The following is a 12,334-nucleotide window of genomic DNA, read 5'->3' on the forward strand; positions in this document are numbered from 1 at the left end:
TATTTTCGAATAGCCATAGAAATCAAAAAATGACCCACGTGCTGCGTTCCCGGTCTTAATGGGTTACACTTTTATTTTTTATGTCCTACTTCATCACACTACAGCAGGGGTCTTCAACAGGGGATCCAGGACCCCTAGACAGGGTCCTCTGAGTTACTTACAGGGGGGCCGCCAAATTTGAGTGTGACTTTTAACCACTTGAACCCTAGCGTCCCTATTTTGATGGGGCATATTAGCTGAAAATAGCAGATCTACAAGCTCACAGCGCGCTGCGAGGCGTTGTTGTGAGCTAAAGAGGGTTGGTGGAGGGGGAAAAAGAGCAGACCAAGTACAAGTTTTCTAAATATTGATTTGAGGGTTTAAGTGATTAACTGTCTGAAAACACACATTAACCCATTTTTTGATTTCTTTGGGCTATTCAAAAATAGCAGATCTACAAGCTCATAGCTTGAGTTTGTAGCTTGAGGTTGTAGATCTTATTGAAAAATCTTGATAGTTTGTGCAAATCTTTGAATATATATAATATGTAATGCCCCGCAGATGCGTTCACGGTCTTAATGGATTAACATGAATCCAACAACGCTACACAATTATAGTGCTGTGCTGTCAAACAAGTCTATGAAGCTATCTATGAAATCTATGAAAAAGTTTAATCTGCAACGCAATGTAATACAACATGTAGTGGGGGGTCCCTGCTTCATCTCTCTTTCTCAGATAGGGGGTCCTTGGGCTGAAAAACGTTCTACTGGATCCATTGGATTTCTAAAAAATTACATTTTTGGCGAGTAAGTCAGTTTATGCCATTCCGATAATGGTAATTTACAGTCATCGATTATTTTGTATGTTGAATGCTTCAGTTGATGTTACACTACTGTTTTATACTCTTACTGCACTATTTACATTATTATTTACTAACTTGTATCTGCACTTTAAATATTATTTAGACTAATTCCTAGATCAGTGGTTCTCAAAGCTTTTGATTTCAAGGACCGCCCCCATAACTCTGAGAGTGTACAAATGGGTCCATCTGGTTCTATTTGTACGCTCATAGTTACAGACCCGTGAGGGTCCATTTGGAACCTGCTCAAAGGACCCAGATGGTCCACGGACCCCACTTTGAGAACCACTGCCCTAGTCCTGGTATCGGATCGCTACTCGGTATCGACCGATATGCAAGTTATGGGTTATCGGAAACAGGAAGGAAAAAATGGTATCGGTACATCTCTATAAATAAGCATCATATTATTATTATTAGTAGTAGTTAACTTAGTTATGATTTATATGTGTGTGTGCATTTTACTTGATTACATAATGTACCCAAATAAAAAAATCAATCAATCAATAAACTGTGAGTGTACACGTGTAATATAATTAATTCACATCTTCTTAACGTCATTTACGTCAGCGCTTCTCAAAACTTTTCATGTCAAGGACCCCCAAATTGATACATAACTCACGGACCCCCCCCAGATTGAAAAGAGATGCCAGGGACCCCCAAAAGAGACTTCATCTGGTAAATATTGACCATATCTGTAGAGGGAGCAATGGAAGAAATAAAATAATTTCCGTCTGGCGGACATATTTAATTTTCTGCCCAAAAAGTGTATTATACAGAGAAGGTGTCCTGAGAGGCTTCCCACCCTGGAGAATAGACTTGCAACAACACAACACAGCCTTTGTTTCGATGAACAGCAAAATCGTTTTAATATCTTTACTAAAGACGGAGCCCTCGCAGGGTAGTGGAATGTTGGGTCGATGATAGCCATGGTTCACATGACGCTCGTCTGTCACAAGCGTCATGGAACCACTTGTTCCTGGTTTGAGAATATTTTACATTTACAACCCGTGCATCTACTTAAACGTTCAGATCTCAAATATAAAGTGCTTACCCCAAACGGGTCCATTTGGTTCCATTTGTACAATCTCAGAGTTACACACCTGTAAGGGGCCATTTGGAAGCCCATGACTGAGGGTCCCTGGACCCCAACTGTAGACCCACTGTAGCTCCGACGGAACCTCTCCGAGCTATACAGCGGAGGGAGAGGTTCCGTAGGGGCTGGACCCACTGGTGTAACAGAGTGTTTCCAGTGAGCCAACATGCACAATATCAGCACCCTGACTCTGTTTGACCAGAATGGAACAGAGCCTTCATTATTATCATTGGTATTACACCTGTGAATGTCTTCATAATATGGCTGCTGTGAATAGAGCTTGGAGAGAACTCACTAACGCTCTGGACCAGGGCTAGGGGCTAGGGGCTAGGGACCCCCTGGAAGTGGAACCGCCCCCCCCCCCCCCCGCCCCCCCCTCAAGGACCCCCCACTTTGAGAACCACTGATTCACATCATTACACACCCCTCCTCTGCCAACATGAAGTAAAGTTAGCACCCATAGCGCTACAGCTAAAGTGAAAAAAGCAGGTCAAACGTGCACGAGCGCGAACACTTCAACAAAACAAAGCAGCTGTTTTTGTTGTTGTTGTTGTTGTTGTTGTTATACTTGCATTGTTTTCCGTGTGTGTAGAGCAGAGAGTAGAAGCACCAGGACTCGAACCAGAAGGAGCGGTAAAAGAGGGAGAGAGAGCCCCGTCAAACTGTCATCCACCACACACACAGCTGTTTTGTTTTGTTTTGGCTCGCGTCATCCCCCGGCGCGACCCGATGACGTCATATGCCTTTATTTATTTTTACCCAGAATACTTTGCGTTGTAGTTCTCTACACTTAAAGGCTATTAAAGCAGTGATTCTCAGTCAAACTTTTTCATTCCAACAAGGACCAAAGGTGGAAAGTAGCTACGTACATTTACTTAAGTACTGTACTTTAGGTACAATGTTGAGGTACTTTTAGTTTACTGGAGTAAATTGTCCAATTGTCTATAGACTCCGGGCATAGCGACGTAACATGGTCGCCACGCCCTTAAATCGTGCCACTTCCGCCGCCATCTTGAGGGAGTAGATTGACAGCTGCCACAAGTGTAGAGTAGTGTAGTGTAGTCTGTAGTCCTGTGTTTGTTGTCCAGCAAGTAGACGGTGTACATTATTATCTATCTCTAACTTGTCTGTTGCTCTAATTTAGCAATGGTACGACAGTGCTGCATTATCGGATGCAATGCCAAGGTTTCAGACGTTAAATTAAAAAAGTTAAATTGCACACATTTCCAACCTGGAGGAAAAGCTGTTGGAGATCAGATGTCGGAGATATCAAAGAAACGGCTTGGCATGGGTATCTTAAATACAAATGGGTATCTTACATACAATGAGATTGAGCTAACAGCTAAATTGTGTTTCTCTATGTTTCCAGTCTGAGAAACGTAGTCTAACGTGGGTCTAACGTGGGTGGCTCACGGTCACGGTGGCTGAGTAAACAGCTGTCTGTCTGTCAGCAAGTGTTCAGACGTCGGAGATATCAAATAAATGTAGTATGGCTTGGGTGTCAGCTGACGAAATAACATAACCTTCAACAACATTCCCAAACACATATGAGCTCAAACGAGCATGACAGCACACAATCAAACATAAACATCTGTTGGAGGCGAGGTTAGGATCAGCATCAGCGTTGCCATGTCGGCTTATTATAAGCGACTTTGGGCTTCTTTTTATGTGAAGTTGCTTGTAAAATTAGTAGTTTTGTATGGCTTATTTATAAAGTGTACTTGCTTATTTAGGCTTATTTAGGTGCTTGCTTATTTAGGCTTTTTTTTTTAAAACAAAAAAAATTAAACCAGTGGTTCTCAAATCTTTTCATGAAAATGTTTTGTGCCAGGGAGCATTTGTGTTGTTAGAATGTTTTAAAAAAATATTCCAAATGTTCTTTATTTTATTGCAAGAGTTTTTTTTAATAACCTATGTACAAGCTCACGTGAGCTTGTAGATCGGCTATTTTCAAGTAGTCGATGTATCTAAGCCACTTCTTTTGGGCTTGTTTTCATAGATCTGGTTGCTTATTTCTCTCGCAAAATATGGCAACACTTTTGTACTTTTGTACTTTTTGTCAAGTACATTTTCAATTCTGGACTTTTACTTGTAGTATTTCTATATTGCAGTATTGGTAGGCCTACTTTTAATTAAGTAAAGAATTTGAGTTTCCCGGTGACGTTTGGCCCCCCACTTTGAGAGATGGGCAGTGACTCTGCTGTCCTGACATCAGTGGGAAGTTCATTCCACCACTGTGGGGCCAGAACAGAAAAAAGTCGTGACCGTGTCGATCGACCAGAAGGACCGTTGAGTGGCGGGGGAGTCAGTCGCCCCTTGGTGGCCAACCGGAGTGGTCGGGAAGGGTTGTGGGCATTAACCAATACCCGGAGGTAAGAGGGAGCTGTTCCTTTCGCTGCCCTATAGGCTAGCACCAGGGTTTTAAACTGAATGCGAGCCGCTACGGGGAGCCAGTGCAGGGAACGGAGAAGGATAGTTGTGTGAGAGAACTTGGGGCGGTTGAACACCAGACGAGCCGCAGCTTTCTGAACAAGCTCCAGGGGTCTGATGGCAGATGCCGGAGCGCCAGCCAGGAGGGAGTTGCAGTAGTCCAGGCGGGAAATGACAAGAGCCTGGATGAGCACCTGGGCTGCCTTCTCCGTGAGGAAGGGCCGAATTCTCCTGATGTTGTAGAGGAGGAATCTGCAGGACCGTGTCACTGATGCGATGTTAGCCGAGAACGACAGTTGATCGTCCAGGGTCACACCCAGATTCTTCGCAGTCCGAGTTGACGTCACCACAGCGTTCTCAATGGTGATGGCCATGTCTCGGTGAGGACAGCCCTTCCCCGGGATGAACATCAGCTCGGTCTTGTCCAGGTTGAGCTTCAGGTGGTTCGTCGACATCCACTCCGAGATGTCAGCCAGACAAGCAGCAATGCGTGCCTCCACGTGTGTGTCAGAGGGGGGGAATGAGAGGATCAGCTGGGTGTCATCGGCATAGCAGTGGTAGGAAAAGCCATGGGAGCGGATGACAGCACCAAGAGATGTAGTGTAGAGAGAGAAGAGAAGAGGACCCAGAACCGAGCCTTGGGGAACCCCAGTAGTGAGCCTGTGTGGTTCTGACACAGACCCTCCCAGCTTCACCTGGTAGGAGCGACCCGTCAGGTAGGATGCAAACAGGGAGAGTGCAGAGCCTGAGACACCCATCCCCTCGAGGGTGGAGAGGAGGATCTGATGGTTCACTGTGTCGAACGCTGCAGACAGGTCCAGGAGTATCAGGACAGAGGAGAGAGAGTTCGCTCTAGCGGCATGGAGTGACTCCGCCACTGCCAGGAGGGCAGTCTCTGTCGAGTGACCCACTTTGAACCCAGACTGGTTGGAGTCCAGGAGGTTGTTCTGGTGGAGATACGAGGACAGTTGTTTGAACACAGCACGTTCGAGAGTTTTAGATAGGAAGGATAGAAGGGAAACCGGCCTGTAGTTCTTGACTTCAGAGGGGTCAAGTGTCGGTTTCTTGAGGAGGGGGGTGACTCTGGCAGTCTTGAAAGTAGAGGGAAAGTAACCAGATGTCAGAGAGGTGTTAATAAGGTGGGTTAAGAAGGGAAGAAGTTCAGGTGCAGTGGACTGCAGCAGAGGGGATGGGACAGGGTCCAGAGAGCATGAGGTGGGGCGGCTAGAGGTAACAAGGAGAAGGACCTCGTTAGGAGAAAGGGGAGAAAAGTGGGATAGAGAGGTGGAGGGGGGGGAGAGAGGAGTAGATGAAGCTAGAGAGGGGAGGGTGGAAGAGGGACGGGTGTGGGTAGTGCGCAGGGCACCAGCCGGGGGAGGAGGGAATGAGGATCGGATATCGTTCACCTTCTTGTCAAAGAAGTTGGCGAAATCGTCAGGGACGAGGGACGAGGAGGGAGGAGGGGGAGGTGGTTGCAGGAGAGAGGAGAAAGTTTCAAAGAGTTTTTTAGGGTTAGAAGCAGAAGCCTGAATTTTAGTGCAGAAGAAAGCAGCTTTAGCAGCTGATAGAGAGGAGGAAAAGGTAGAAAGGAGAGATTGGAAGGTAAGAAGGTCCTCCGGGAGGTTGCCATTTCTCCATTTACGCTCAGCTGCTCTTAGGCTCCGTCTCTCAGTACGCACTGAGTCCGACAACCAGGGTGCCACCATGATGCTTGTTGTATCATGAGGACATATGACTTGATTTTGTGGATGTAACGTTGCTGCACCTGTAATATTTGTGTCCTTGTAGGGCTATTTCCCTTGTGTCGACATAAATAAATTGTTAAAATGTCACAAAAGAATGTACCCATAATTGTCCTATGCCTGTAAAACCTGATATAAGTATCAAACTCCCAAAATGCACCAGAATATAGGAAAATTAAATCTCTGTTTTTTTTTTACTCACTTCTGCATTATTTGGGTAACACTTTCTATGAAGGTCGCCTCTATAATGCTTTATAAGCTCATTTATAATGCATTATAATGCTCGTTATAAATGTTTATAATCATGTATAACGACTTATAACCACGTTTATAATGTATTATAACTCAAATGCATTATTATGTGGAACAGCACATTATAACTACCCTAACTTAGTCGGTTGTAAAGGCTCATAGAGAAGTGCTGTAATGTGTCATAACGCATTATAACCAACATGTTTATTAAATGGAATACAATGCAATAATATGCTCTAACATGACTTTGAGACCTTTACGTAAAGTGGCCACATATTCATGCGTTATTAGACATCGTACTACAATACACTATAGCACGACACAGTGACCTTTAAGTAAAGTGGAAACATTATTTAGTGGTCATTAGCACTTGTATCATACTATAATACCCTATAGCATGACGTAGTGACCTTTAAGTAGAGTGACAACATTCTGTATAAGTCATTAGCATTTGTATCATATTATAATACTCTTTAGCTTGATGTAGAGAGAAGGAATGAGTCCAAATCAGTGTGTTTTGAGTTTTACTGGACATTATGGAACTGCAACAAGACAGTTAAACACATAAACAATGATTTTAAGGCACATTTCTTCATCACATTATCATAATTCAATTCAATTCAATTCAATTTTATTAAAGTGTCAAATCACAACAAGTTGTCTCAAGACACTTTACATGTAGAGAAGAGACCCGACAATCCCACCCTGAACAAGCAATTTTTGCGACAGTGGCAACGAAAAACTCCCTCTTAACTGGAAGAAACGTCAGGCAGGCCCTAGGATCTAGGGTGGCGGCCTTCTGCCTCGACCGTGTCGGGGGAAAGAGGAGTGAGAGAGGGAGAGAGAGAGAGAGAGAGAGAGAGAGAGAGAGAGAGAGAGAGAGAGAGAGAGAGAGAGAGAGAGAGAGACAGAGAGAGAGAGATACAGTGCAGGTAGTAACAGTAACAATAGTAGCACATATAATAGTGTAATATATGATATATATGATAGTATAATATAGTACAGCAATAATGTGTATGTAGTATATAATGGTATAATATAAGAATATTAAGATAATATACAGTATATATAGTATAGTGGTATAGTGCAGTGTAGTAGAAATCCACGGTCGTGCTCCATGGAGAGGCCCGGTCCGCAGTCACAGTCTTGAGCCGCAGCTGGGGGTCCGTATTGACAGTCCATGGACCTGCGACGTGGGAAATAAAAGAAACTCCGGGGAGCGGGTCCCCGGTTGTAGAATTAGTGGCAGGCCTTACTAGAGCGTGAATCCGTACAGGGTTAATTACGATTGTACCATTGGGACACAAACCCACACAACCAAAGGGAGAACGAGAAGAGAGAGGACGAGAGGAGAGAGGGGGGGGAGGGTGGGGAGGGGAGAGAGGATAACTATAGGGTGACTGAGTCTATACACTTCGGCTATAGGCTTTATCATAGAGAAAGGTTTTTAGTCTAGTCTTAAATATACAGAGTGTGTCTGCTTTGCGGACTGAGACTGGGAGAAGGTTCCACAGCTGAGGTGCCTGAAACTTAAATGCTCTGCCTCCTGTTCTAACTTTTTTGGGGTTTCCTGGAGCCGTAAGCATTTTTTCATACTGTGGGCGCAGTGGTGTTCTGGTTGGTTTATGGGGCTCGATGAGTTCTTTGAGATATATTGGTGCCTGTCCATTGAGAGCCTTGTATGTGAGGAGGAGAACTTTAAACTCGATTCTGTATTTAACCGGGAGCCAGTGCAAAGAGGCCAATGAAGGAGTGATATGATCTCTTCTTCTGGTTCCTGTCAGTATGCGCGCAGCGGCATTCTGGACAAGCTGCAGGCTATTTAGGGATTTACTTGGGCAGCCTGATAGTAAGGCGTTGCAATAGTCCAGCCTAGAAGTAACAATTGCGTGGACAAGTTTTTCTGCATCATTTTGGGACAGAATGTGCCTAACTTTTGCAATATTACGCAGGTGAAAAAAGGCATTTCTTGAAATTTGTTTTATGTGGGACTGAAAGGACATGTCTTGGTCAAACGTGACTCCCAGATTTTTTACAGTGGCCCTGGAGGTCAAGGTAATACCATCTAGGGTAAAATTCTCATCGGCTAATTTATCTCTGAGGTGCTTAGGGCCAAGTACAATAACTTCAGTTTTGTCCGAGTTGAGGAGTAGGTAATTACGGGTCATCCAACTCTTGATGTCTATAAGACATGCTTGTAGTTTAGCCAGTTGATCCGTTTCATCTGGCTTCATTGATAGATATAATTGTGTATCATCTGCATAGCAATGGAAATTTATAGAGTGTTTCCTGATTATCTCACCTAGAGGAAGCATATATAGAGTAAATAGTATTGGTCCAAGTACAGAGCCTTGTGGGACTCCGTATTTAACCTTTTCGCGTAGTGAAGGTGTATCGTTAACGTTTACAAATTGAAATCTGTCAGACAGATAGGACTCAAACCAGTTCAATGCAGCACCCTTAATGCCAACCAGATGCTCAAGTCTCTGCAACAAAATATGGTGATCAATAGTATCAAATGCAGCACTGAGGTCCAACAGAACCAGTACAGAGAGAAGGTTATTATCGGATGCAATCAGGAGGTCATTTGTGACCTTCACCAATGCCGTCTCAGTGCTATGGTGTGCTCTGAATCCTGACTGAAAAGCTTCAAATAGCTTGTTGTTATGTAGAAAGTCACATAACTGCTTGGCGACTGCTTTCTCAAGGATTTTAGAGAGAAATGGGAGGTTCGATATAGGTCTATAGTTAACCAAAATGCCTGAGTCGAGAGTAGGCTTCTTGAGGAGGGGTTTGATGACAGCTACCTTAAAGGACTGTGGTACGTAGCCCGTCACCAGAGACATATTGATTATATCGAGTAGGGATGCACCAACCGGGGTCAGGACCTCTTTAAGCAATCTAGTTGGGACTGGATCCAAGAGACAGGTCGTTGGTTTGGAAGATGTGATCATTAAAGTGAATTCGGAGAGCTCGACCGGGGAGAAACTGTCCAAATATACACTGTGTCGTACAGCCACTTCTGGGGGTATTACGTCGGAGGGCGGTCCGGTAGGGGCTGAGAGTAGTAGGTTATCAATACTATCTCGGATAGGCAAACTTTCGAGGGGAATAACAGGATGTAGGCTTTCTTTTTGATTGATAGCCATACTGTTACTGGACATAAACAGAATAATACATAACAAAAATAACATCACATTTAAACAAAACATTGTTTTACAAATATATAACAAGACACCAAACATTACACCAAATAGTTCTGTTGTTTCCAAAATAGTATTACTATTACAGTGGGGTAGAATCAATTAATGAATCACAACACAGTCACACAGTAGCAGCTTGGGGCCTCTGCACTCACTACCTCAGTACAAGTTAGTTTTAGCTGCTAAGTTAAGATGCTAAGCTAAGATGCTAAGCTATGATGCTCAGCATGGAGGACAATTGTAGTTACAAACATTGTGGAGACAAAAGGCCAACTTTCCCACCATCAAAATACCCCCTGGTCATATGCTACTTTATGTGTCTAAGTTTATCCACTTTATGATATCCCACCTGCAACAAGACAGTTAAACACATAATTAAACAATGAATTAAGGCACGTTTCTGTCCAGTCTTCATCACATTGCATAACAGGATATTATGTTATTGTCCTCTTTGACTGACAGAATCCTGTAGCGCTCACTGAAGTGTAATGCCCCCTTGTGGCGCGGTAGAGCTATTGCTCTGTATGTGTTGTCTTTTGCAGGAATGGAACACAGTGACTATTAAGTAAATAGACTAACATTACAACAATATGACAGAAAAGAAATACACTTATACGTGAACTCTCTCTTTGAAACTATTTAACTTGTAATACCACTAGAGGTCCGGGCGCCCTACGGGCGGCCGGCCCGCTAGCCGCGCACGGGGTAGCAAAATCGTGGGATAAGAATTTCCAAAAGAAAAGTAAAAAAATCATTTTTTTTCCTGGGGGTCCCCGGACCCCCTGGGGGTCTGCGGACCCCCTGGGAGTGTTGGGACCCTCGCGGACCCCTGTGGAACATGGCGGACCCCTTCGGCTGTTTTTTTTTTCTTCATGAAGGTGTTTGCTTGTTTCTGGCGCAAATGTGGCAACACTGATCTTTTCTTGTCTTGTGTGCTTATCGGCTGGCAACGTGGCAACGCAGATGGCTCAGTTGTTGTGGGGAGTGGGGACATGAGAAAGTCGGCTGCGTGTTTTGTTTTGTGTTTGGGATGTACACGGCACGTGAATGACGGACATATTGTGATACAGACATGACTGAAGTGAAAGCAACGGCCTGGGTCATCAAAAAGGTAAGCTAGGGGGGGGGATGAAGCGAAGGACGCGCTTGTGTTGTTGTGCTGTCGAGGCAGAGATGCGGAGTTTCAATGGCGGCCGCTTCGTGTTGTTTCGGCTAAACCCGTCTGCGTTCGGTGTCGGTGGTGCGCACGGTAAACGGTGTGGAACTGTTTCCCCTTCCGTTGGGGTCGTAATGTGGTGAGTAGAATTAATTATGTTGCGAGGTGGAAAATATGTAGTGAGCAATGATAGGTGTTCTACGCCACCCGTAAATTCAGCACGCACGCCGTGGCTACTGTGGTGGCGAGATGTGGTGTGTCGGTGTCGTGTTTACTCGACAACAGAGCTGTGGGTATGGCGTCAGTGGCGGGGCGGAAGTCAATCCTCGATTATATAAGTAGATGACATCTACCATGCACTTGAATAGCAACAACACATACAGAACTAGCTCCACCACGCCACAAGGGGGCATTACACTCCAGTGAGCGCTACAGGATTCTGTCAGTCAAAGAGGACAATAAAATGACATCCTGTTATGCAATGTGATGAAGACTGGACATAAACGTGCCTTAATTCATTGTTTGTGTTTAACCTTCTTGTTGCAGGTGATATATCATAAAGTGGGTAAACTAAACTTAGACACATAAAGTAGCATATGACGAGGGGGTATTTTAATGGTGGGAAAGTTGCCCGTTTGTCTCCACAATGTTTGTTTTGTAGTATTGTCCTCCATGCTGAGCAGCTTAGCTTAGCATCTTAGCGTAGCATCTTAACTTAGCAGCTAAAGCAAACTTGTACTGAAGTAGTGACTGCAGAGGCCCCAAGCTGCTACTGTGTGACTGTGTTGTGATTAATTAATTAATTCTACCCCACTGTAATAGTAATACTATTTTGGAAACAACAGAACTATTTGGTGTCATGTATTTATTATATTTTTGTAAAACGATTTTTTGCTTAAATGTGATGTTATTTCTGTTATGTATTATTATGTTTATGTCCAGTTACAGTGTTTGTCTATCAATCAAAAAGGAAGCCAATACATCCTGTTATGTAATGTGATGAAGACTGGACAGAAATTAATTGTTTATGTGTTTAACTGTCTTGTTATAGTTCCATAATGTCCAGTAAAATGAACAAAATCAAACCACACTGATATGGACTCATTCCTTCTCTGTACGTCAAGCTATAGGGTTTTATAGTACGGTACAAATGCTAATGACTATTAAAGAATGTTTCCACTTTACTTAAAGCTCTCTACGTCAAGCTATAGAGTATTATGAATGAATGAATGAATGAATGAAATCTTTATTTTGAACATGTTTTAAAAAAAATAATAATAATAACAACAATAAAAAAACTAGACGCGTCGCAATTGGCAATTGCAAAGTGTGGTTGCGCCGACGCCGGTCGGGACTCCAGTAATACGCCGGGAGGAATACCGTCGGAGACTGCGCCAATTACATTGTCACGTCACTCCTGAGATCACTTGCGTTTCATTTTGAGAGGATTGATCCCCCAAAAATCAAGTTTTTGCATCAAACGGTTACATTTTGAGCATTTGTGGTGCCCCCTATGGATCAAAGTGTAAATGCTTTTGGGGATTGGTTTAGTATACCACTCTTGACATGTGATGCAAATTTGGGATTGACCGGACGTTTCGTTTGTGATTTATGGCATTT

The 12,334-nt window shown here is 43.7% G+C and overlaps 1 protein-coding gene and 1 long non-coding RNA gene across 4 annotated transcripts in view; both read right to left on the minus strand.

Moving 5' to 3' along the window:
• Positions 1 to 2,640, minus strand: part of LOC311058932 (endoplasmic reticulum junction formation protein lunapark-B-like) — a 33,332-nt gene extending 30,692 nt beyond the window's left edge. For all 3 annotated transcript variants that reach the window (XM_084076485.1, XM_084076486.1, XM_084076484.1), the window contains exon 1: positions 2,504 to 2,640. The gene's annotated coding sequence lies outside the window, so the exon portion shown is untranslated. The remainder of the gene's footprint in view (positions 1 to 2,503) is intronic.
• Positions 1 to 12,334, minus strand: part of LOC311058935 — a 236,375-nt gene that overhangs the window by 65,449 nt on the left and 158,592 nt on the right. The gene's annotated exons all lie outside the window — the stretch shown is intronic.

Source organism: Gymnoscopelus microlampas (assembly GCF_963454915.1).
Source record: "Gymnoscopelus microlampas genome assembly, chromosome: 13".
In the NCBI taxonomy this organism is placed as follows: Eukaryota; Metazoa; Chordata; class Actinopteri; order Myctophiformes; family Myctophidae; genus Gymnoscopelus; species Gymnoscopelus microlampas.